The 25,812-nt window shown below is 45.4% G+C and overlaps 1 long non-coding RNA gene across 4 annotated transcripts in view; it reads right to left on the reverse strand.

Moving 5' to 3' along the window:
- The window catches only part of LOC146862038 (uncharacterized), a 90,801-nt gene that overhangs the window by 18,791 nt on the left and 46,198 nt on the right, over positions 1-25,812 (reverse strand). For 2 of the 4 annotated variants that reach the window (XR_014978084.1, XR_014978085.1), the window contains exon 2: positions 14-172. The exons of the other annotated variants lie outside the window; for them this stretch is intronic. This is a non-coding gene — a long non-coding RNA (uncharacterized LOC146862038). The remainder of the gene's footprint in view (positions 1-13; positions 173-25,812) is intronic. 4 annotated transcript variants of the gene reach the window in all.

Raw genomic sequence — 25,812 nt, forward strand, 5'->3', positions numbered from 1 at the left:
CCCATTACAATACCTTCACACATTTCTATGCTGCCACCTACGACTGTCATAGTTTTAAGGCATCCAGTCAGCGCTTCAGCTACAGGATCAAAGGTAGCAGAAAAATAGGCCACTGGTCTTTGGGCGTTTCCATGAAATTGTGTAAGCACAGTGAGAGCACAGTTCCGCCAACCTGCAAAAAAGAGCAAAACATTATTTATAATCAAGGGATTCCAAGTGCCAGGGGCACAACAGTTACTTTCTTTCAGCTCTAGGAAGGCAACCAAACAGTTGTTATCTCAAGGTACTGGATCAGACACATCTTTGTGTGTCAGCCTCCGTAAAGGCTTAGCCACTAGGGAAAAGATGGGAATCCACTAACGACAGTAGCCCACCATTTCCAAAAACATCCTGACTTTTTACTGAGTAGTTGGCGGATTCATTTTCAGATTCATCGAGATTCTTTCTTAAGACACCTACCTCGTTCCCTTTTCAATGTGATGTCTGAGATACAGAACATCATTTTGACAATACTGCAAGTTACTCTAGGTCACCTTATATCCATTCTCAGTCAAGTAGTTCAACAGGGCAATAGTGTCTTGTCTGCAAGCTTCCTGTGTATCTGACGCAGCCAGCAGGTCGTCAATGTAATGCACTAGAACTGAGTTACAGGGCATGACTAAGGACTCAAGATTCTTTTGGAGGATCTGATTGAAAATATAAAGGGCTCTCTGTATACCCTTGTAGGACTCAGAACTGTGTCAAAACATGGTTCTGGAACCTAAAAGCAAATAGGAACTGGCTGTACTCATGCAAGGGTATGGAGAATAAGGCTTGACTAAAATCAATGACAGTGAACCACTCAGCATCACATGGAATTTGAAATAGAATCACAGCTGGATTTGGTACCGTGGGACAACAAGGAACAACTATTGTATTTATCTTTTGTTAATCTTGGATGATGCAGTACTTATTGCTATGCTTCTGTAAGCACATAATGGGTGAATTACATGGAATCCCCATTATTTCTTTTAAAATGCCTTGTATCATTCAGTTAATCACTGGGGTGATCCCAGCGATTGTTTCGGGAGTCAGATTATAGTGTGGCATTCTTGGGTACTCAACATTGGGTTTTACATTAATGCAGACAGGCACAACTCCTATGTCCTTTTCTGAAAAGTCCCAGACTTCTAGCTTACCAGTTTCTTTGAAATTGGGTTGTAAATCATCATTCATCATCAAGGGGTGCAATACAATGTCTGGACCTTATCTTGCCAATTTGAAGGCAACAACTTTGTCATGGGTCTGAAACTCTACGCCCTTTGGGGTACAGTAAATGGTGGAGTTCAATTTGCATAACAGATCACACCCTAATAAATTTACAGGACGCCTATCACACACCACAGACCGGTGATTCTCCTAAAAGTACCCTATTTTAAAAGGTACTTCTTCTATCACTGGGCTTGGTATTTGCTTGTTTGCGACTCCTCTGCCTTGGATTCTTCTTCCTGAGAGGGGTAGATTTGTAACTTCCACTGTTTTAACAGTAGAGCAGGTAGCACCAGTAGCAATCAAGAATGGTAGGAGGAGGCCATTCACCTCACCATCTACGAATGGGCTACTCTAGTCTAACTTTAAGACTGCACCAAGAACGCAGTCTTCCTCCCCCCTCCCGCACCATCATGACTGGTCAGAACCCTAATCTTCAAACATAGGAAAGTGTTGAAACACTCTGATTTTGGAAAGAATTCTGATTTACATTCAGGACTTGATCTGAATTAAATTTTGGACCATTTGCAATTTGCTGCGGCATCGGGCTTGTGGAACTTGCATCACTGGAGCTTGGGGCACATTCAAATGCTGCATTTTTGGTCTCTGTGACTGTACGGTGTTACTTCTCTGGGGCTATGAAAACCCTGAATTCTGAACCAGATTCTCATTCATCATTCGGTTGGGTATAAGACGACATTCCCGCTTCCAATGCCCCAATTTATGGCAATAATGATAAGGATTAGTTCTCTTTAAAATTGCCACATCAATACCAGTACTGGGGTTAATCTGAACATCACAACCTCTGCTTGGCTGTGGGAACCCGGTCCCGCCTTGCATCACAGGAGTTCCCTGTTGATATACTCCTTGCACAGTCCTAGAATTCCCTACAAAATGTTGACTATTTCCCCTATAGTAGCTCTTATCTACACCACCATCAATTTCTCCTTTAATTTATTCTGCTTCATCTCCAATTCATCACCACAATATTTGGATATCTCAGAATTTCATCAAATGATTGATTCTGCCAACAAATCAAATGCTGTTAAATCATCAAGCTGATCTAAGGTCTCAATCCCACCACAAACCGGGGAACAAAATTCTCCATATCTTTAGGATCGAGAGTCTCCATTTCACTATGCTATGCTGTTTAAACACCTGCAACAATCTCTCATAATAGGCATGCACTGCCTTTTTGGGTTCCTGGGTCATCCTGTCAATCTTAACCCAATCAATATCTTTAGCTGAAATTCTCCCTTTTTAAAAGGTCATCATCACCTCTTGATACTTTTTTATCACCAATGGTGACGGAGAATTTGATAATGGATTTCATTGAGGCTTCTTTTCTGGCCATTCTATAGTCCCTTTGCATTCTGCCCACACATCACTTAGAACCACAATATCGAACAAAATATTCAAATCCACCCACAAGACCTGTGAAATCTTCACGAATCGCTCAACCTGGGTATGCCATTCCACTGGCTTCTCTCTCAACTTGGGGAAATCATTTGTGAATGATGCAAGATCACTTCTACTACCAAGCGCATGGACGTAACCACCACCAGACACTTCTCTTAATGGAAAAGTTGAGGTGCTCTCTCACTCCACTGTGGACGGAGGCGGCCCTCCTCTAGGTTCTCTTTGTTCTTTCTACTTTGCCTATCTACCTTCAAATGTATCTAGCTCACTCCATTTGCGGATGTTACAAATTAGCTCTTTAATCTGAAATTTCTTCACTGATGTCCTTATGCTAGTCATGTCATTTTCATCAAAGCATACATGGTAACCTTTCTGTAGGGACTTGGTCCTATTCAAATTGATCACATATTTCTGAGCTAATTCAGGCAGTTTTTCATGGGCTTCTCCCACAGGTCTGTTTACATCTTTACAAATAAATACAAGTTAATTATCTAGGTAGCCATCTAATTGAAACAAATCAAGTTTTCCTTGTATCATCTCATTCATTTCTAACTTTAACTTAACAACATCTATTGCAAGGGGGCACTAGGTGGCGCACACGCAATATGGCCGCACTGGAGTGAGGCTCCTGCAGCCCGGTGACTTTATCCTTCAGTGATCCTGCTCAATGGTAACAGAGGCAGTTTATACCTGCATCAAACGCTTAATCCAGCCTGTCTGCAGACTCGCTGCAACTTTTGTGTGAATCGCGCTGTGGGAACCTCCATTCTGCCGCTGTGAAGATTGGCCTGAATGCTGCGGTGGAGCACGGTGCTGATCAGAGGCGGCCAGGGTAACTACTCGAGACCGCGGCTGCACACGAGGCGGCAGGCCGAGTGGCGCGGCTCCGTCATCGGAGGCCGGAGCTCCATTTGACGTGACCGGAGCGGAGGGAGGAGTCTACCGGCGCAAATGCAGAGGCCGCTCTACCGTTGAGGCTGGGTCCTAGTGGCGCTACAGGTGACTTTAAGGAGGCGGTGTGTGACTGACGGCGGGAGGACCGGCCTCGTGGTCTCTTACTCGCGGTTGACGTGGTGCAGTGCCTGAGGGGCGAGAAAGGCGTTGGGAAAGACGAGGCGCCCCCCGCTGCTTCAGGATCTGAGCGTGCGGACCTGCGGTGACCTCCGGTGGCGGCTGGGACGCCTTGACACATTGGGGCTGTGGAACCTTTCTGCTGCTGCAGTAGTGGGCCTGCGCAGCTGCTGGGGCCCTGGGCATGGACATAAACGACCTAGCACTGACTAGGTGAGAGAACCTTACTGCTGGCGGCGGCCTGAGTGCAGGGGAGACAGCCTGTCTTGCGCCTGTATGTGGTGGAGTGCTGCTGGCTGGCAGGTCGGATAAAATCATCATTGAGTATGCCATTCTGTAGATTGTTGGATTTCCCCATGCTCTGAGGCAGGGCCTGAAGGACTGTGACTTAGCTTGGCCTCTAGGTGGTACTCCCTCTGGATTCGCTTTTTGTACTCTCCAACTACAGCACGTTACAAGACCGGTGGACCTGGCTGGGACTGTGTGGCGGTGTGCTGATGTTGGACTGGTGTGGAGGCCTAAGAGAGCACATTGGGAAGAGGAATTGTAGGACAGTGCTGCATCAGCAACGGAGGTGGTGGAGTGCGGGCTGGACTGTAGTGAACCACTTGAAGCGCCGTGCGTCCACGGCCTGGGTGAAGTTGGTAAGGCCTGGCTGACGGCGAGGAGGGGATTGCATAACTTTTGGCCTGCAAGGAGACTGTTGGTGCATCATGGGCAAGCCAGACGCCAGACAGCCGAAATTGCATTTTGAGGCGGCGAGGCGCGGTGCTCAGACCCCGCAAGTGGATCAGAATCATGATGGGCGGAATGAGGCCCAAGGCGGCGCCGCAGCTCCAGATGTAGACGTACAGAGCATTCTACAGCCACCGTTGTCGAGAAAGTAGACCAAATGTCGTCCAGAATGGATGCTATAGTCCATAAGCTAGAGGGACATGAGGAGCGAATAAAAGAAACAGAAAGGCGCATATCAGATGCAGAGGATACGACTTCCAGACATACCACGCAACTTGCCGGGATGGATAATTTGCTGCAGGTCATTGCCGCAAAGAATGAGGACTTGGAAGCGCGCAGTAGGCGCAATAATATTCGCATACTGGGAATACCGAATCTACCAATGTTGGGAAGATGGAGGAATATGTAGAGAAACTACTACTATCCTCTGTCGGTGCGGAAGCTTTCTCCAGGCAATTCATTGTGGAACGCAACCATAGGTCCCTTGGGCCGCGTCCGCAGCCAGGCAGTACTCCGCGTCCAATAATTGCAAGGCTATTAAACTACAGGGATCGCGACGTGGCCTTACGAGCTGCAAGAGGGAAACGGTCCCTGACGTACGACGGGAATACGTTCTCAATTTATCCAGACTTTACGCCCATGGTGCAGGAGGAGAGGCGTAAATTAATGGACGTCAAGGCTAAACTGCGGAAGGCGGAAATAGATTATGCATTGCTATATCCAGCACGACTCAGAGTGACACACCAGGGTAGGCAGCGTTTCTTTACCGCACCGCACCGCGTGGAAGAATTCCTCAAACAAGTGAAGAAAGCGAATCGCCATGACGGAGGACCGGCGGCATCGCAGCAATCAGTGTCGGAGGGAGCTGAAGACGACTCGCAGTGAGCTGACACTTGGGGTCCATGTTGGGGTTTCTAGTGACTCGAAACATAATACTTCTTCCATGGCAGGAGATGAGGCTGAGGTTACGTACTGTTGCTGACTGATGAACCTTTTTGAGCGCATGATCTCACGCACCGGGCACCCTCTGGCCCCTAGAGCCTGGCTGTTCCATCTGAAGTAGGCTTTTAGGGCGAGAGGTACCTGTGTAGCCGCCTAGAATACGCCCCCAGCGGGTATCACGCCGAGGCTGTTCACTGCACACCCTAGATGGGGGCTGTAGTAGCGGGATGTTTTTTGGTTTGTATAGGTCTATCTCACAGCAGGTTATCATAAGGAATGGTTCCAGGACGAGGTTGGACAAGTTGGAAGTTGAGCATCTTAGACTACCTGCAGAAATATGCTGTAACACAGGGCATTGGCTGAACTGCAGCGATTGGGTAATGTACCAGAACATGGCTGATAGCCAGGAATATGGCTGATCACAATGTTGGGTAATTGAATATCGTTACGTGGAATGTTAGAGAGTTGGGGGGATGCACGGAAGAGGCGGCAACTGTTGGCCTACCTAGATAGGCATCGAACACACATAGCTATGCTGCAAGAAACGCATTTTACTCCCCAGAAATCCATCAGGTTTGTGAGTAAATGGGCGGAGCACAGAGTCTTCTCCTCTTATTCCTCTTATGCAAGGGGGACGGCAATACTTATTAAGAGGCAAGTGCCCTTCCACCTCGCGGGGTCAGCAGGGGATTTACAGGGTAGTTATTGCCTGGCGTGGGGGCGGTTGGGCTCTGTTTCTGTTACATTGGCCTGTTGTTATGGGCCTAATGTTGACGACCCGACATTCTTCTCCACGCTGTGGGCCAAGATATTTGAGGTGGGCTCCCATCATATCATTTGGGGTGGAGACTTTAAGGTTACATATGACCCAAGTCACGATAGGTCACATCCCGCCCCGCATCACTACACCAAAGCGTGTGTGACTCTCAGGGACACCATCGCTACCTATCACTTGATTGACGCTTGGAGACACGCACACCCGCACTCACAAAAGGGCACACATTACACAGCACAGGCAGCTTCCTGGGTAAAGCTTGATTATTGGTTGGTTTCCAGGGGACTGGGTCCCGCAATTTCCCAGGTGCAACACCTAGCTAGAACGTACTCTGATCATGCCCCGGTACGACTCACATTGTCCTAATCGGACCTTAGCGTGCCGCATGGCAGTTGGAGGTTGCAGGCTGCCATGTTGTTAGATGCAGTCTTTCAGGGAGAGCTGCGGGAGGAAGTGCGGGATTTCTTCAACCGCAATAAAGGCTCAGTGGACAGTGTGGAAATCATCTGGGAAGCACGACGACTACAGCGCATCCAAAACGCCTCCGCTCGACTGATCCTCAACGTCCCCCGCCGCAGCGACATCACCCCCCACCTGAGAGACCTACACTGGCTCCCCGTCAATAAGAGGATCACCTTCAAGCTCCTCGCCCACAAAGCACTCCACAACGCCGGACCAGCCTACCTTAACAGCAGACTCAGCTTCTACACCCCCACCCGCCAGCTCCGCTCCGCCAGCCTCGCCCTTGCCACTGTCCCCCGCATCCAACGAACAACCTCCGGCGGCAGATCCTTCTCCTACCTCGCCGCCAAGACCTGGAACACCCTCCCTGCCCACCTACGGCAGGCCCAGGACCTACTCGCCTTCAGAAGACTCCTCAAGACCTGGCTCTTCGAGCAGTAGCGGCACCCCCCCTCCCCTCAGCGCCTTGAGACCCTCACGGGTAAGTAGCACGCTTTACAAATACATTGATTGATTCAAGGTAACGATTCGGGGGTTCTGCATGTCCAAGGGATTCGGGGTGCTCAAATATATCACTAATTCACTGCATAAACTGGAGGGAGAGCTGAAACTGTTGGAGGCAGAATTGGCTCTCAAACCTACCACCACAGCCCAGGTGAAGTTCAGGGACACGCTCACGGAGTATATGGCTACAGCTGGGAGGGAGACATGCTTTCGAGGCAAATACTGGAGGGCCCGCTGTTATGGAGAGGGGGAGAGGCCGGGGAAGGCGTTGGCGTATACGGTTAGGAAACCTCGCTACACAAACTATATCTTGGAAATTGAAGAGTTGGAAGGGGCGGTCTATCAGGACACTGCTAATATTCTCAGTGTATTTACGCGACATTACAGTCACTTGTACACTACCAATAGAAGAGATGATATGGACCTAGAGGGTTTTTTGGGAGATGTGGCACTGGGCTGGCTAAGCGATGTACAACGTGCGTTTCTATGCGCTCCATTTGAATTAGATGAGGTTCGGGAGGTCATTATGAGTATGAAATCAGGGAAAGCCACGGGGACGGACGGCATTCCCATAGAATTCTATAAAACATATATTGATCTTATGGCCCCCATCTTGCGAGAAGTATATGAAGAATCGCTGGAGGTAGGTTGCCTTCCCGCTTCCATGAGGGAAGCTCTTATAATCTTGTTACTGAAGCCAGGGAAACCGCCCCAGCAATGTGATTCCTATAGGCCACTCTCCCTGCTAAACTGTGATGCCAAAATACTGGCCAAATTAGTCGCTACTCGCTTGAGTCTGCTGTTGGAAAATTTGATACTCCCGGATCAGTCAGGCTTCGTGCCTGGAAGGGCCACCTCCCATAACTTGCGGACACTTTTTACGGTTCTCAACACTGTCTCGCCTGATCTACCCCTAGCAGCAGTTTTTTTAGACGCCACTAAGTCGTTCAATTCAATAGAGTGGGACTACATTTTCGGAGTAATGCAGCGTATGGGATTCCCACCCCTCTTATACCACTTGCCCGTGGCCAAGATACTCATTAATGGTCATACATCTCAAACATTTTCTATCACAAGGGGTACCCGTCAGGGGTGCCCACTTTCCCCTCTGCTCTTTGCCATAGCAGTGGAACCATTGGCAGAGAAACTGCGGCAGCATCATAAAGACAGGGCACTGCGGTGCAATCTGCGGCAGATCCTTATATCCCTCTACGCGGATGATATTACTCTATATATTCGGAATCCACAAGAGAACTTGAAACTGATACTTCGAGAGTTTATAGTTTTTGGGAAACTGTCGGGGTGCAAATTAATTGGGGAAAATCTTGTATATTCCCATTGACGACGGCAACACATAGATTTCCATTGGATTACCCCCTAGAGTGGTGTGATAAGGAGCTGCGATATCTGGGAATAAGGGTGACGAGGGACAGGGATGAACTTATGCGTTTGAACTATGGCACTGCAATGACACGCATAGCGGACTGTGTTACCCGCTGGATTGCTCTGCCCTTGTCCATGGCAGGCCGGGTCTCCTTGATTAAAATGGTGATCTTTCCGCAATTCCTCTACTAATTTTAAACATTCCGTTTTATCCGGGGAGGCATTTCTTTGTGACGCTCAGGTCCGAGCTGACGCGGCTGGTCTGGGGGGGTCGGCAGCCGAGGTTGCAATGAAACACGCTCATTAGACCATACTCGCAAGGCGGGTTTGGTGTATCCAACTTTGAATTATACTACATCAGCGCGCAGGCCCATTATGCCTGGTACAGCCCATGTATATGCCGCAAGTAGCGGCGGAGCATTGGCTTGCACACCAGATACCCATTGATGGAGTGCTATATGATCTAATTGCGCCTAGGGACAAGAGGCCAACCACCATAACTTGTACGATCACAGCTTGGCAACGAATTGGGCGCATGTTAAACGCTCCCATGCTGTATGCTTCCTCCTTACTCCTTACATATCACCTGTATATGCCTCTGCTGCAGGAGACGCTGTTTCACAAATATAGGGAATGAACGCACATTCAGACATGGGGGGACCTATATCATGAAGGGAAATTCCGCTCTGCAGAACAAATTTTACAAGGTCTACAGCAAACCCCACTCTATATTTTTTTTGTATGTCCGACTTAGACAGGGGATCCGGACCCTTACCCCAAACTTCGCAGATGAGTCGCAGGAGTTAGCCCCATTACAAGTGATGCTTAAATGCAAGACAGCTGAACGGCTTGTCTCCTTAATTTATAGGGCAGTGCACACACAGAGGGAGATACTGGACACGCCCTCCCGCGCACGATGGGGTGAGGAACTTGGCTTAGCACTGATGGATGTGCAGTGGCAATATTGTTGCCTGCAGACTGGGAGAGTGTCAGCCAGCAGCAGACTCCACATGATACATTATAAGTACCTGCATAGATTATACTATACGCCGGCTAGGATGTATAGATATCAGCTGAGAGATACGGACAGCTGTTCCAGATGTGGAGCTCCTGGAGCAGATTTTTTACATCTGGCATGGGTGTGCCCTGGGGTGAATGACTACTGAACGCAGATCTTTAGGGCTTTGACACGTATGACGAATACGCACATAGAACCCACGCCGTTGATGGCATTGCTTGGTTATGTCAAATCGATACAGGCGACACACTGGAAATATGTTGCCCTAGCGCTATTAATGGCTAAGAGAAGGGTTGCCTGTCGCTGGGGCAGGGGACGAGCCCCAAAATTTAAGGATTGGATTGCTGATTTAGTGACATGTCAGGAGCAGCTTTCTGCGTATGCAGAGCTACTACACCCAGTGCCTCTAGGCCACGGGACATTTGGGCGCCTTTGACCTGCTACTTGATCGAACATCCGCAGGAGGCCTCGGAGCCTGACGCAGTAGGGATCACACACTGATGGAGCAGGAACACAGCGAATGGGAGGGAGGCTTACTCATATTACATATCAGAATTGCCGCTATGCTTATGATTATTCTGTTTCCCAGTATTGACAGGCAAACCAAATGTGTGGATAATAGAGTACAAGGGGACAATGGCAGTCTGATATTCTTATGATGTGTGCACAATGGTTGGCCAATGAAATAGGACGCGCCCTTCCTGGCCTTTGATGTTCCACTACCTCATTGCTATGCCTGGATGAAGTGCATATATAGGATGGTTAATATAAAATGTAGATGCAGATGTGCCGCCAATATACTGTGTACAATTTGTGATGATGCTAATGATGCTCTTGTTTGAATTAAAATAATAAAAAGAAATTTTAAAAAAAACAACATCTATTGCATTATCTCTCATTGGGGACTGAATTATATATTTGCCCAATCCATGAGGCCGATTCACAGAACTAATCTGAGACAAAATCCTAAACTTACTACTTCTGGTATTCATGGATGGCACTTACGATTTTTGGTATTCACAGAAATCACTATCGACTCCTAACTTTACGTTTACAGTCGGGCCAGGAATCTCCGCACCAGACCGTACTCTCTGCACCCAGACCGTACTCTCCGGCTAGGGCCGAACTCTTCGGCTCAAGCCGTAATCTCCGGCTCAGACCGGATAAAGTGTAATCAATAGGCTAGAATGACATTTTTACAGAAAGAAACATTAGGAATGTGTGATGAATGGTAGAAGAGGTCATGAAAAATAGTTTGGGCGGGGAAAGGGGTATGGCCATACACTACATCATAACCCAGGCCCTCATAATCCAGGCTAGCTTGCCTCCATTGGCATAGAGAGCACGAGGCCCACATCTGGGCATACCCTACCCCTTGGGGTGATAACTCAAAAAGAACAATTGACAGACTGTTGAACAATGTCAAACATTCACCTCAGTACAGAGATCTGGGTCTAAATCCATAGTTTTTTTTGCTCCCCATGCCATTCCAGTTTAAACCCCGCCATATGCAAATCAGTCTTGCCCATGCGCCCCATGGGAACAATCCAGCCCGAACTGCCAGGCCAGGTCCTTCCTGGACCGGAAACATGCATCCTGGGACCGGTTTGGGGGTTTCAACACTCATCAGCCAGGCTAGCTTGACTCCAGTGGCATGGAGAGCACGGGCCCTAAGTCCCTGAGTTTCTTCTTCTTCCCAGACTTCGCAGGCTAATGTAAATGTTAATGCTCAGGAGCAGATACTTTGTATTAGTGTGGTATATGCGGAGGTGAATTGCTTGGGTCCATGGTACTTCCAGAGCTATCTCCTCTGCTGAAAAATGCAGCGATGTAGAAATGTAAATGGCTAGGCCTCTCATTGACCGACCATGTCTATTGATTTTAATGGCAGCTTTCTGATACTCGACATAGCCAGTCCGAGAGACTGAAGTTTGAGCCCAAGTTTCTTGTAATGTGATGAAGTCAAAGCCACTCAAGAACGTTGCGACTTTGTCGTCTTCCAGTTTTTGCATAACGCCGTGAATATTCCATGAACATAGGCTGAGTTTAGCCCTGACTGGAGATTGATTGGCATGGCTTTTGTTGCTTTGTCACAGAACTTTCCTTGCCTCAAGGGCCTTTGTCAGCCAGTTCCAATCAGTTTGGGGGTCTCGGTTTTCCTGGGGCCATTTGCTCCTCATGCACTTATTGCTCCCGGGTGGCTAATATGGGGAGCTGTACGTATTAGCGGAAAGGGTTTTTGAGACCCTGAGCTCCTTGTGCATTTTTTAAAGATGGAATAAGTGGAAGGGATGGACTGTCGAGAGAGCACGATTGGATAGCCTTTAACCTTCATCCGAATTGGTTCAACCCATGCTGATGAAACAAATGTGATCTGAGTGGGTTCTGATTCTTGCTTCCTTCTTGGCGATAAGAACTCAATCGCAGAGATGTCAGCAGATTTTCCAGAGGAGGAGACTTCATTGCTGGGTGGAGGGCTGGTGATTGATCCTGCTTCTGTTGCTGAGGCTTTAGGGGTGCCTTTTGTGCAGATTGTGTCCTGCCAGGTCCCAAAGTGGTATGCTGTGTATCGTACTCCATTACTGGGCGATTGGAGGTCAGAAACTGAGATGTCAAGTCTTGCAACAGATCTTGCATAACTTGACGCAGGGTGGAAAGTTGGTTCAAGATGGGGGAGCACGGGCAGAAGCCTGGCAGCCATACGGGGGCATCAGCCAGGTCTGACGCTGATTGAGCACACTTGATTAGGCCTTTCAGGGTGTCTAGTTTCCTATCAATGCCCTTGATGAGAGTCACACGTAAGCCAAGAACGATCACTTGTGCATTTAGTTTATCGGACTGGTAAGTCAGGGTGGCTGCCTTGGATTGAATGGTGCTCAACAGAGAGGACAAAGTGTCCATTGTTTGCGTCGTTGAGATGGAAGAGTCATTGTTGTTTAAAAGCGGGTTCCCTTGAGCTCTGCGCCCTGCATGAGCAGAGGATGTGATGATGCATTGATCAGATGCCTCAGGCTCTGTTTCAATTAAAAGGCTTGAAGTAGATAGGAGGAGAGCCCCTACTAAAGTCAGTAAGCTGGTAGTAGTGAAGGGGGTGTCTACATAGGACCCCATGTGTGCCTCACATAAGCTTCCTGCCCAACCATGGCACTTTGACTGCTGTTTGCCTCTCACTGGGCTGGATGAACCTACTTCATCATGAAGTTAAACTAAGTGTGGACTAAGCACGGGCAGTACGACTTTCATGTTGACGGCAAGATCAAAGAGGTCAGGGGTCTCTTTAGATGATGTTGATCTAGATGATCTGGGTAAGACGGGAGCTTTGTTGCTCACTGCTATGGCTGCTCTGACTGATGTTTTCCTCTTGTCACTGGTCTGTCGGGTGGGGAGCTCGGAATCTGTGTCTGATCCCAAGCCTGTGCTTGGGCTTGAGGTACTTCTGATGAAGTATGAGATGGTGCGTCAGTTGCTGCAATATTTGCTGTGACAGTTGGGATTTCTGGAATGTTGCCCGCCGACGCTGCTTTTCTTGTGCACAGAAAAAAGTAAGTACTCCTGGGAGTTAGTGGGAGATAGCTCCTGTTCTGTCTGAGGGTAGTGCCGAGGACGTTAAAGAGAAGAGGCCGATGTTTGATGTCAGCTGAGTCCGTAGTGTGAGCCCTGGTACACCTTGGCCTCAAGCATGTCTTGCCCAACATTTTGTCAAGAACTCAGTGCAATATTACACTGTTGATGGGACGGCTGGTGAGATGACTGATGTCCAGAGAGTGCAGGAATATTCGAGCTAGGTTGGCTGATGCTTATGAGTCAGGTTGAGTGTTCAGGATGGTTGGTTACTCCAGGCTCCTGCAGACTGGTAGACTAAAAGGACTGATAAGAAACAGGCACTTTCTCCAGGTGCAGAGAAATGGCAGCTGCCAGCAGCTCCTCTCTGACTTGCCTGACCAGCAACCAGCCGGTTGCTTTGTTGCTGGTCTGGGGCAGAAGGAGGGGAGAAGCTTGCCATTATGGTGGAGGGCGGGGTGAGGCTGTGAAGAGGAAGGGAGGAGGAGGTAGAGGGGAGGGAAAGCAGCAGATGAGTGAGCAGGGAGCAGGTCTAGGGGTGTGTGAGGCTGCACCCCAACACTGCGCTTATACTGACCCCCTCTGTAGGAAGATACACACTGAGGACCAACCTTGCCTCGGGTCGCTGGCTCGGTTTCCAACAGCTGAACCGTGCCGCTGCCTCTGCAGGTATTCAGTATTTAGGCCGGTGGGCAGATGGCTGGAGCGGCTGCTGGAAGAGAGCTGGCTGGCGGGCAGGCACGGCTACAGCAGCGATGATCCCCGCCTCGCGACAATGCAAAGCTGCACACCACTGTGTGCCCTAATCTCACCAGGGAAGAGGCAGCAGAGGGGAGGGAGGGTGTCTCTCAGTACCTCAGCATCTGGCCTCAGCGTCTAGCCGGCAGCAACAGGAGTCTCCCCTCGGGGGGATAAAAAGTAGGGGGTGGTGCAGAAGGTGGAGTTCCAGTGGGAGCTCACCAAATTACCCTGCAAGCTGCACCCAGACATAGCTGGGCCACTTTCGCAAGGACCTGGGCTCACTTCTTTTTAGTAACTTACTACAGCCGCTGCGCTCGAGCGCTCACACTCCTACTCGGACCAGCGCTTTACCGGTGGGGCCCCCCTCCTCTGCTCCACTCAGTGTGGCCCGATGGCAGAACCACCAGGAGGCTTGCTCAGGCGGCAAGGTGCTGCTGCTGCGGCTGACACTGCCTTCAGTGCTCCGGAACAGGAAAATGTTTCGTTTATTTGTGAAGAAGTAATTCTCATTTGTGGCCCAATGGCTAGAGCGGTCGACATCAAACCTGGGGAACCAGGTTCAAGTCTCGACAGGAACGCTCAACAGTTTGTGATTCTGGACAATTCAAATAATCTCCCTGTGCCTAACAAAATGAATGTGTCTGTCTGTAACGCAACTGGTGTTCATGTAAAGCGCTTTGATACTTTCAGTTTAAGTTCATGCCATATAAAAAACAAAAATCCCAAAAGAAAAAATTGACACTTATGTCTCAAGTCATTGCATTTGTTTGGAGCACATTGCATATGTAACCATGAAAGCATTTATTCACTTTTACACTTATCTTGAAGTTATGCATGCATCTATAATCATGTTTTCAAAGTTCACATTGAAATGCTTGACTAAAGTTAGCTTAATCAAAGGCCTAATTTTGAAATGTATTTTACTTCCTTTGCATGTGGGTTCTCATGATTTCATAGCTAGAAAAGGGATTATTATTGTATTATTGATAGTGAGGCCTAAGAGATGAAATCTTGGCAGGAGCGTGAAGAGTTAACAAGCTGAAGAAGACTCCTATTCATCATGTATCAGGAACGGAGGAAAACCCAAGGTTACCATGGCTGTCCAAGTTCTGTGGGATGGGAAATTCTGGTGAGTCTGCATTGCACAATGTGAAGTTTAACAACATTGGTCCCTTGAGAGGCGGAGAGAGATATGGCTGATGTTGGAATATCTTTGTGTTTTAATTAATGTATGCACTGTTAGCGTTTAGGCAGATCTCTTTGGATTTCGTTGCTTCCTTTCTTTTTACAAGTGTGGCTTTATGCTAAACACTGAATGTTGCATAGTAAGGAAACATCAATGCACCTTCTTACTCTGTTATCTAATGCCATTGATTCAGCCAAATACATGTGTGAAAGCCCATATTTATGGTTGTATAATGGCCTGGAGTATCTTCAGGTGTTGCCTCTTCTCACTCTTAACAGGTATTTTCACATCTCCGCAAATCAGATCTCGTATGTCCTTAAAGACTTTCTTATTCAATAATAACGTCAACAGTCACAACTGATTTTTAGTTTCAAACCAGGAAATAATTATCTACCCACAACAACAAATAACAGTGTGGCACTATAACATGTGTGAAACCTATGGTTTTTTCAGTGAATTTGCAAGGTTTTTTAAATGCTAATTCCTAACTATAACGTGTGTGAAACCTATGGTTTTTTCAGTGAATTTGCAAGGTTTTTTAAATGCTAATTCCTAACTATAACGTGTGTGAAACCTATGGTTTTTTCAGTGAATTTGCAAGGTTTTTTAAATGCTAATTCCTAACTATAACGTGTGTGAAACCTATGGTTTTTTAAGTGAATTTGCAAGGTTTTTTAAATGCTAATTTCTAACTATAACGTGTGTGAGACCTATGGTTTTTTCAGTGAATTTCCAAGGCTTTTTAAATGCTAATTTATGAATGTATTATTATATTTTTTAAATATTTATTTTACAATAAGCTACCTATGTATATAGTTATAGATTGACTGTATCCTGTAATATGGAATGGCTCCGCTCTTTTTTTTTCTGAATTTGGATAAAGTTGAACAGCATAGTTAATATCTTCTATAAACTTATAAACCGTTAAAAAATTTTTTTTTTAGGGTTTCTGACGGAGCGCGCACCGTGCGCGCGCGAATACGTGCTCCGTGTGCGCATGCGTACGTGCTCCGTGTGCGCATGCGTACGTCATGCGTGCTCCGCGCGTGCTCCGTACGCGCATGCGTGCGTGGTCCGTACGCGCATGCGCGCGTGCTCCGTGCGCAGATCTGTGTTTCTTTGTGGCTGATAAATGAAAAAGATTTAAGAATAAATTAAGACTTTTGGAAAAGAAGACTGCTGGAGTGCGACCAATTACTTCCTCGGAGGTTTTGTGTTTATTGATTTGCTTGTTGATTGGTTCAACCGCGTTGGTAACGCACCTCTCAGAGCGCCTGGGAACCCGGGAGAAGTGAACCGGTTGTGACATATATATATATATATATATATTCACTGAAAAAACCATAGGTTTCACACACGTTATAGTTAGGAATTAGCATTTAAAAAACCTTGCAAATTCACTGAAAAAACCATAGGTTTCACACATGTTATAGTTAGTGGAAATTTTACTGATAAAAAACCAATGAAATTGCCCCGTTATAGTTAGCGCAGGCAACTATAACTCACGCGACCACAATCCTCTGCTGATGCTAATACTGTATTTAGACACTTATTTGCCCATGTCTTCTTCCATACATTTTTAGCTATACATATATTACAAATATTTTTTTTTCATAAAGACACATATGTCATCAGCAGAGGATTGCGGTCGCGTGAGTTATAGTTGCCTGCGCTAACTATAACGGGGCAATTTCATTGGTTTTTTATCAGTAAAATTTCCACTAACTATAACATGTGTGAAACCTATGGTTTTTTCAGTGAATTTGCAAGGTTTTTTAAATGCTAATTCCTAACTATAACGTGTGTGAAACCTATGGTTTTTTCAGTGAATTAGTACGGTTTTTTAAATGCTAAGTTTTTTTCCCTTATAATAAGCCCTGTACATTTGGTGGCCTACGGCCACCAAAAGCACAGGGGGTGGGGTAAGTGTGGATAGTGTTTTTTTCCATTGTAATAAGCCCAGCACATTTGGTGGCCTTCGGCCACCAAAAGCACAGGGGGTGGGGTAAGTGTGGATAGTGTTTTTTTTATTTTTATTTTTTTACCGTACGCTTACCGTAAGCGTACGGTAAGCGTACCCCGCGAAATTGCCGAAAAAAAAATAAAACCGTTTTTGCACTTGGGGGATGTTTGGGGACTCCCTCAACATGACTATGTGGGAGGGAGTTGTCAAAACAGCCCCTTTACATGTTTTTGGGCTTCCGATTTTAAAAATCTCTCTCAGTGCGAGAGACAAAATGGCGGCCGCCGCTTCCTGGTTTCGGCCGATTCGAATGTTTACTAAGATCTAAGAGCCAATCAGAATCGCGCTCGCGCACGCCACCGTACGCTTACCGTAAGCGTACGGTAAGCGTACCGTAAGCTGGCTCAGATATATATATTGATTTAAAGGCTATTTTCTCAGAATCTACTGAACAGATTTACACCAAACCTACAAAAGGCACTTCCTTGACCTAGGGACTACCTCTCTGCCAAATTTTGAGTAATTCTGTTCAGCCATTCGGGCTGTAGCTCGTTCTAAAGGTCCTATGGAAAAATGCATGGGAAAAACGCGTTTTGGGACCCCCCTTTTATCTCAGCCCCCGCTTGACGAATCCCCCCGAGACTTTCAGGGTAGGAGCGGAGCGTAGCGCCCCACCTATTTTGAGAAATTCGCGAGGATTCGTCGACCGGCGCCAAAGTTATTCAAAATAGAATGTTGAGGTTTTCCTATGGAAACGTGGTCCTAACTATAACTACCTACTGGCTATCGCCAGTAGGTAATATATATATATATATATATATATATATATATATAAAAATATAAATAGACGATAATTTCTCTGCACCTCCATACAAATGGCGAACAAAGACGCGAACGCAGCGAAATGAGGTCATATGGAGTTTTATTTTTGGAACACATACGTCACCATTTTTAAATGCATTGCAGTGAATGGAGTGTTGACACCACGTGGTGCATGAACATTGAAGAAACATTACATAAAGCTGATGCTCAGGTAAGTCTGTTTTCATAACACATTGTTCCTAATTGCTGCTTAAATGCAAATAAGTAGTCATGTTACCTAAGTACTGTAACCAAATAATGCCAATAAATAAATATATTCTAAAAGCATATAAATATACTAATAAATAGAATACAAAATTGTGCAAATTAGCCAAGCAAGAATTCATCATGAATAACTGCAACATTCATTTGGTCAGAAGTTTTTACCATATTGTGCAAACAAGCCTCTTGTGCCGAACTGGTATCTAATAGCAGCTTAAATGCTGTTCTTTCCCAGAAAGCATACAAAATTAGTAGGAGACACTTTTTTTCACAGTGTACCAAACCTGAGTATAAGTGCCGACTACCTGATCCTTAAATGGATCCCCATAAAGTGCTAGTGCAATAGAATTTATAAATAAAATAGGCGGTTAAAAACATCTAGGTAAAGAAAGGTTAAAACCCTAATCCAACAAAGTTAAAATCAGGGCTAAAACCTAAGGAACCTTCTGACGTTTTATAAAAGAACCGCAGTCACCTCTACAAATAGATAAAAATACAGAATACAAAAATTGCTCAGAGAGGGAAAATATCTGAATCTGTCAACCGGATGTGTATCATATAATTTACAGATAGTGATACATTTCATCTGTGTTGTTCAGGCCATTGGGGGTTTTACTGTCTAGTTCTAAAATCATTCTGGATTCCAGTTGTCTCCGACTTTTCTCTCTGTTCCCCCCACGTCGTGGTTTAGGTACACTAGCCACTACAAAGTATTTCAAACAACTCAGATCATTGTTATAAACTGCCTTAAAATGCCTAGCCACGGGATATGCAGAATCATTATTGACTATGGCACGTAAGTGATGCAGAATTCTGACGTGCACCTGCAGCATGGTACTACCCACATATCTGAGGCCGCAGGTGCACGTCAGAACGTAAACTGCAAATTCCGTTTTGCAGTTAAACCTACCCTGGATTCTGACCATGTTTGGACTAAAGGGGGTAGAGTATGTATCAGTATTTACTCCGAACTTACATGCTCTGCAGGAGGAGCATTTTATGAACCCCTGTTTTGGTTGTAACCATAGTTTGGCAGCTGCTAGTTCAGGAAAAGGTTTAACGATCTGAGTTCTCATGGAAGGTCCCTTCCTATGTGTAATCGTGGGTTGTGATGGTAAAATGGGAGCTAAAACCCCGTCTGTCATGATAATAGGCCAATTACGCTTGACAATAGATCTAATTTGTCTTTCCTGTCTGTTATACGCAGTGATGAGTCGGGGAGTGTTGTTCGCGTTATCATTAACTGCCAGACGGTTGTTAGAGGATAGGAGTGTTGCCCTAGATTTTAAATTCGCTTTTGAAATTGCCTCATTAAGTATTGCTTCTTTATAACCCCTGGTTTGAAATCTTGATAACGCCTCTTGTTTACAGACTTCATAGTCCTCTGCTGTACTGCAGATCCGTTTTAGGCGTGTTAGCTCACCTAGGGGTATACTCTTAATGGTGTGGTGGGGATGTGCACTGCTGGCGTGTAAGGTAGTATTCCCTGCTGTAGTTTTTCTATGTAGGGAAGTGGCCAGCTGGTTATTTTTGACATAGATTTTAACGTCTAGAAAATCTATTTGTTGAGTACTCAAATGGGATGTAAATTTGAGATTATATGTGTTGATGTCAATCTTGTCAATAAAGTTCCTAGCACTTTGCTCAACCCCTCTCCAAATAATCAGGACATCATCAATGTACCGCCACCATTGAACTACATGGGTGCGGTATTCCTCCTGAAATGTGCGTTTGAGGACCTGCTCCTCCCACCAGCCAACATGAAGACATGCATAGCTGGGGGAAAAGCAGGCCCCCATCGCTACGCCTCTCTTTTGTACAAACACTTCATTTCCAAACATAAAAAAGTTGTTGAACAGGCACCATGCTACTAGATCTACTAACATCTTGTTATGATTGTACATTTCCAACGGTCTAGTGCCCAGAAAATGGGACAAAGCATTTAGCCCTGTTTTGTGTTCGATACTAGTGTAAAGAGATTCAATGTCTAACGAAATGAGCAGTAAATCATCTGTCCATTGTATGTTAGTCAGTTTGTTTAATAAATCTCCGGTGTCTTTAATATACGTCGGGAGTTCCTTGAACAAGTCTTGTAAAAAGAAGTCCACATACTGTGTAATGTGCTCGCCCATGCTGCCAATAGCTGCTATTATTGGTCTCCTGGCAATGGGGTGGTTAGTTTGTGGACTTTAGGAATAAAATATAGCCTTGGTAAGATCGGGTACTCCACAAATAAGAAATTAAATTCTTCAGAAGAAATGCACCCATCTCTTTTCCATTGTAGCAGCTTACTTTTCAAACCATTCTTGGCTACATTGCATGCTTTATGATCTACTTTTTCATAACAAGATTTGTCATCAAGGTGTCTTTGTGCCTCCATTTTGTAATCCTTTTGAGGCCAGATTACAACATTGCCTCCTTTATCTCTCTTCGTTACCAAGATTTCATGGTTAGTCTCAAGTTTCTTCATAAGTTGGAAGTATTTTGACTCCTGATTACTTCTATGACGCTTTTTATGCTTGGTTTGATAATGAAGTTTCTTAATGTCCTCAACAACCACCTCATGGAAAATGTCGATGGCATCTTTAGGCATCATGGGGATAAACCGTGATTTTGGTTTGAAAGGACTTATGCCTGCTCCGCTTTGTTTGATAGCAGCGGCGGCTAAACGGTCTTGCGTATTCGAGATATCAATATCTTCCTGTGTTTCTTTGGATCTGTTGTCAAATAAATGATGTAGGGTTAGGAGAGCTGGAACATCTTTTGCTTGTAGTTCCGTGTTTCCCCTGTTGACATTACCCTCTGTTGGAATGTCTTTTAAACCTTCCTTGATTGCAAAGAACTTTTTCAGTTTAAGTTTTCGTATGAAACAAAATATATCGATCCTCGTGCGGGTATAATTGAAGTCATTGATCGGGCAGAATGAGAGTCCTAGCGCCAGTAGTTGCTTTTCTGCTTGCGTGAGAGTTACAGTGGACAGATTGATGATGGTGTTATCATCCACATTTACTTTTTGCGCCAGTAGGTTTTTTTCGGCTTTTTTGTGTTTTTTGTAATTTTTCCGCCTTTCCCTCCTTCGTGTGTTGTTGTCAAGACTTTGGCCACCACTACATCCATAGCGATATGCAACTCATGGGCAAAACAAATTAAGTATCTGTGTAGAACACGGAGGTGTTTGGCACCCAAAATCCTGTTGAAAAGATGCATAACTATGATAAGAAACTCTGGTGAGGAAAATGGCCGCGCAGATGGGCACCGATCTAAAGCAGGTCGGCGGTCTAGTGTTTTCCCTCACGCGACAGTTAGGAAGCTCAAGGTGCGCGTTCCACAGGGGAACTGCGCACTTCAACTGTAGTCTTCTGGGAGTGTGTAGCGTCTCCGTGTGGCGCAGAACTTGTTTATGTGTTTACCTCAGAAAAACAATAATACCTCAATTTTTGATTTGTTTACGCATGCGCAACGTGGGATTCAACTTCTCTGACAAGAACATACTGAAGAAAGAGAAACTTGTGCAGCGCATTTAGACTTCATGTTCCAGTTAGCGGTATTGTTCCAAACTTACTAGAATACCTAAGGTAACCTCTTTTTGTAGCACTTCATGTTCCAGATAACAATGTGGTGAATTTCCATCCTCACTGAGTACCAGCGTTAATGAAGATATGATATAAAACTTTCTTGCCAGAAGCATATGGGTCAGAGACTTAAAGCATCCTCAAGTTTTCAAGTTTATTTCGAGCATTTGGAGAACCTAGTGGGTTTTATCATTCACTCCCAGAATAAAGTTACAGACAGTTAGATTAATAAGCTACTACTTGTAGCGAAGGTAATTAGGAGGGGGGCTAACTAAAATAGCACATATTCAGAGTGACTTAGTTTTAGGAATGTATTAACAAGAGCTGTTGTTTTTCCCCCAAATGTAGATGCAGAATTAACCCCAAAAATAAACACCAAAGAGAGAAGCTACAGCCTGGGGTTGACAGGGTAAAAGTTAGTGTTGTTGGCGATACATCGAGCATAGAAAAGGTGTAGGCAGCTTTTACATGTGTGTCTTTAAAATCCAGGTGCTGTAAGAAGATCCACCCAGACGACTGTGTGAACAACCAGCAACTTCCAAGGCTGTCTCTCTTGTTTTCTTATCCACTTCCCCTTTCCCCCCATGCTTTAGTCTCTACCTCGAGTTGTTCTCAGGTGGCGCCTGAGGTGGCGGGGCGTTGGGACCATCATCGGCTCCTGTGGATCTTTGGGTACTCTGACAGATTGAAGTGCCATTAATCCACCTGAGTCGATATGGCAGAGGGTTTTGATTTAAAGGCCTTGGCTGGAGTGCTTGAAGGTTTACAAAACCAATTGACTCAATCAGCTGATGAAAATCGGAATCTTAGGGATGAGATTAGAAGGTCACAACAGGAGACACACCAAATTAAATTGAAAATGGAAGAGTTCCTTGCTGGAACCACTCCATTACCAGGGTTAGAGACCACCCGTGGGTCGGCGGCAGAGGTAGCTACACAAGTTATCTATTTGGTTGCCCCAATAGTACCTTTAGCTAACCCTGAAAGACTCAATGGGGACCCACACAAAGCACAGATATTCCTGACTCAGTGTTCCTTACACTTTTTGTGTAGATCGGTAGTTTTTAAGGAAGAGCAGGCAAAGGTTGCATTTGTGCTGTCCTACTTGAGTGGTGATGCTGCCGCCTGGTCAATGCCTTTGATCTCTCGTAATGACCCAGCCCTGTACAACTACGAGCTTTTTAAGAAGGAGTGTTTGAGAATTTTCGACCGGAGAACCGCCAACCAAGCTACAGACAACGAACTGCTGGATCTGAAGCAAGGGAGTCGTGACTTGGTAGCGTATATCGCACAATTTAACAAACTGATTGTGGAGACCAACTGGCCAGAGGATAAACGTTCAGCCTTATTCTATCGAGGTCTAAATGATGAATTAAAGGACGCCCTAGCCCAAATACCTAAGAGACCTCAAGAAATTTCGGAGTTGATTGATCTAGTCCTTCAAATCGATCATCGACTATATGAAAGACGTTCGGAAAAGAAGAAGGAGTTCCGGTCTTTTGTCCCCCGTTTGGATCGCATCAAGACAGACAGTTACAAAACTGATACAGTTAGTGGAGAAGAACCTATGCAGATAGGGTCTACTAGAGGGCCTCTTACCAAGGAAGAGCGAGAAAAAAGACGAATAAAAAATCTGTGCATGTATTGTGGAGATTCTGGACATTTTGTGAAAGACTGCCTCAAAAAACCCAAGACCAACTGGGGGTTAAAAGACAGATCCCATCAGTAGAGGGAGTTGCCCTGGTGGGAAATAAAGAACAGTCGACTCCTGAACACCAACAATTAGTCAATATACTACAATCGGCAGCTCCGCATTTGATAGTGTCATTTACAATTAAGTTCGGACACAAAGAAGTTTCTGGGGTGTCAGTCATGATCGATTCTGGAGCCACGGGGAATTTTTGTGACCTGAGTTATGCTAAAGAAATAGGAGTGAGAGCAATCAAAAAGAAGAATTTTGAAGTGGTCAAGGCAGTAGATGGTTTAAACCTCACTTCAGGCCCTATTACAGATGAAACAGAAACGTTAGAGTTAGTTGGGTTGCAGAGTCATCGAGAATATATTAGATTCAATCTCATAGATGCTCCACAATTTCAACTGATACTTGGATTACCATGGTTGACTGAGCACAACCTCACAATAGACTGGGAAAGAAGAACTGTTAAAATGAACTCTGAGCATTGTATCAAGAATTGTTTCACAGGAACAAAAGCCAGGTCTGAAGGAACTCCAGCTACGGAATTGGCTCAACTCGCCAATTGTGTATGTGCCTTAAAAACTCAAGAAATCCCGGCAGAATATCAAGATTTGGCAAGTGTATTCGACAAAAGAAATGCAGAGAAGCTTCCGCCACATCGGGAATACGACTGCAAGATCGAGTTAGTACCAGGAGCCACTTTGCCGTGTAGTCGTATCTACGCTCTGACTGAAGCAGAAAATGTCTATCTCAAGGAGTATATAGATGAATATCTGAAGATTGGTTTTATCCGACCTTCCCAATCGCCAGTGTCATCGCCGCTGTTTTTTCGACCCAAAAAGGACGGAACTCTTCGCAACTGTATAGATTATAGAGCGTTAAATCAGGTAACTGTGAAGAACCGATACCCGTTACCTCTTATATCACCTCTTCTGGATCAGGTCAAAAGAGCTAAAGTTTTTACTAAACTTGATTTACGTGGCGCTTATCATTTGGTGAGAGTGGCTGAAGGTGATGAGTGGAAAACAGCCTTCAGGACTAAATATGGCCTTTTCGAGTATCAGGTGATGCCATATGGGCTAAGTAATGCCCCTGCGGCTTTTCAACATCTTGTAAACGATGTTCTTCGAGAATTTCTGGATCGTGTAGCAGTGGTTTATATCGATGACATTCTGATTTTCTCGAACAGCATGGAAGACCATGTAAAACATGTGAGAGCAATCTTGCAAAGGCTATTAGAAAATCATCTATTTGTCAAGTTGGAAAAGTACTCCTTTCATGTTGAGCGTGTGGAGTTCCTCGGTTTCATAATATCAGCTGAAGGAGTTGCTATGGATCCCGCAAAGGTGCAAGTCATTCAAGATTGGTCTTCACCCAAAAATGTGAAAGAAATACAAAGCTTCCTTGGCTTTGCCAATTTTTATAGAAGATTTATTCCAGATTTTTCTGCCAAGGTGTCCCCTATTACTCAACTTCTGAAGAAAGGGAAGAAATTCGAGTGGTCCAATGAGGCTGAAGAAGCGTTTAAATTCCTTAAAAACACCTTCATTACAGCCCCAATTTTGATGCACCCGGAGCAGGCCTTCTTTGTGGAAACAGATGCGTCAGACTTCGCTACAGGAGGGATCTTGTCATAAAGGAACAAACTAACGGGACAACTTAATCCAGTGGCATTTAGATCAAGAAAACTGACAGAACCTGAAATCAACTATTCAGTAGCAGACAAAGAACTGTTGGCCGTAAAAGAAGCCTTCCAGGATTGGCGACACTATTTATTGGGAGCCAAGCACTGCGTGACTGTTTACACAGACCACCGTAATTTACAGTTTTTAAAGTCAGCTAAAACACTTACACCACGGCAATTAAGATGGTCTTTGTACTTTTCAGATTTTAATTTCGTGATCACCTATAAGCCTGGAATAAAAAATGGAAAAGCAGATGCCTTGTCCAGAATGAATGCACCCGAAGAATTGAGAGTCCCTAAGATGGAACCTATCATTCCTTTGAATAAAATTGTAGGAGCAGTCCATCTAGAAGAATTTACCTAGGAAATCCGTGAAAGCAGTCCAGACAGTGTTTGGAAAGATTGGGTTGGAGAGGACAACAAGAAAACAATAACAGGAGGTCTTCCGTATTATAATGGGAAATTGTATCTTCCCACTGAAGACTTGCAGACCAAGGCTCTGAAGGGATGTCATGATGATCGTTTGGCGGGTCACAAAGGCGTTAAGAAAACTCTGGAGTTGTGTGAAAGAAGTTTTTGGTGGCCTGGCATGGCAGCTCAAGTGGGACAGTACGTTTCAACTTGAGAGACTTGTATAAAAGGGAAGCCCAGTAGACAGGCTCCACAGGGGTTATTGCAACCCCTGCCTAATGCACCTTACCCATGGCACACTGTGTCTTTAGACCTGATAGTAGATTTACCAGCTAGTCAGGGTCATACAGTCATATTG

Source organism: Triturus cristatus, chromosome 2_2 (assembly GCF_964204655.1).
Source record: "Triturus cristatus chromosome 2_2, aTriCri1.1, whole genome shotgun sequence".
NCBI classification, from domain to species: Eukaryota; Metazoa; Chordata; class Amphibia; order Caudata; family Salamandridae; genus Triturus; species Triturus cristatus.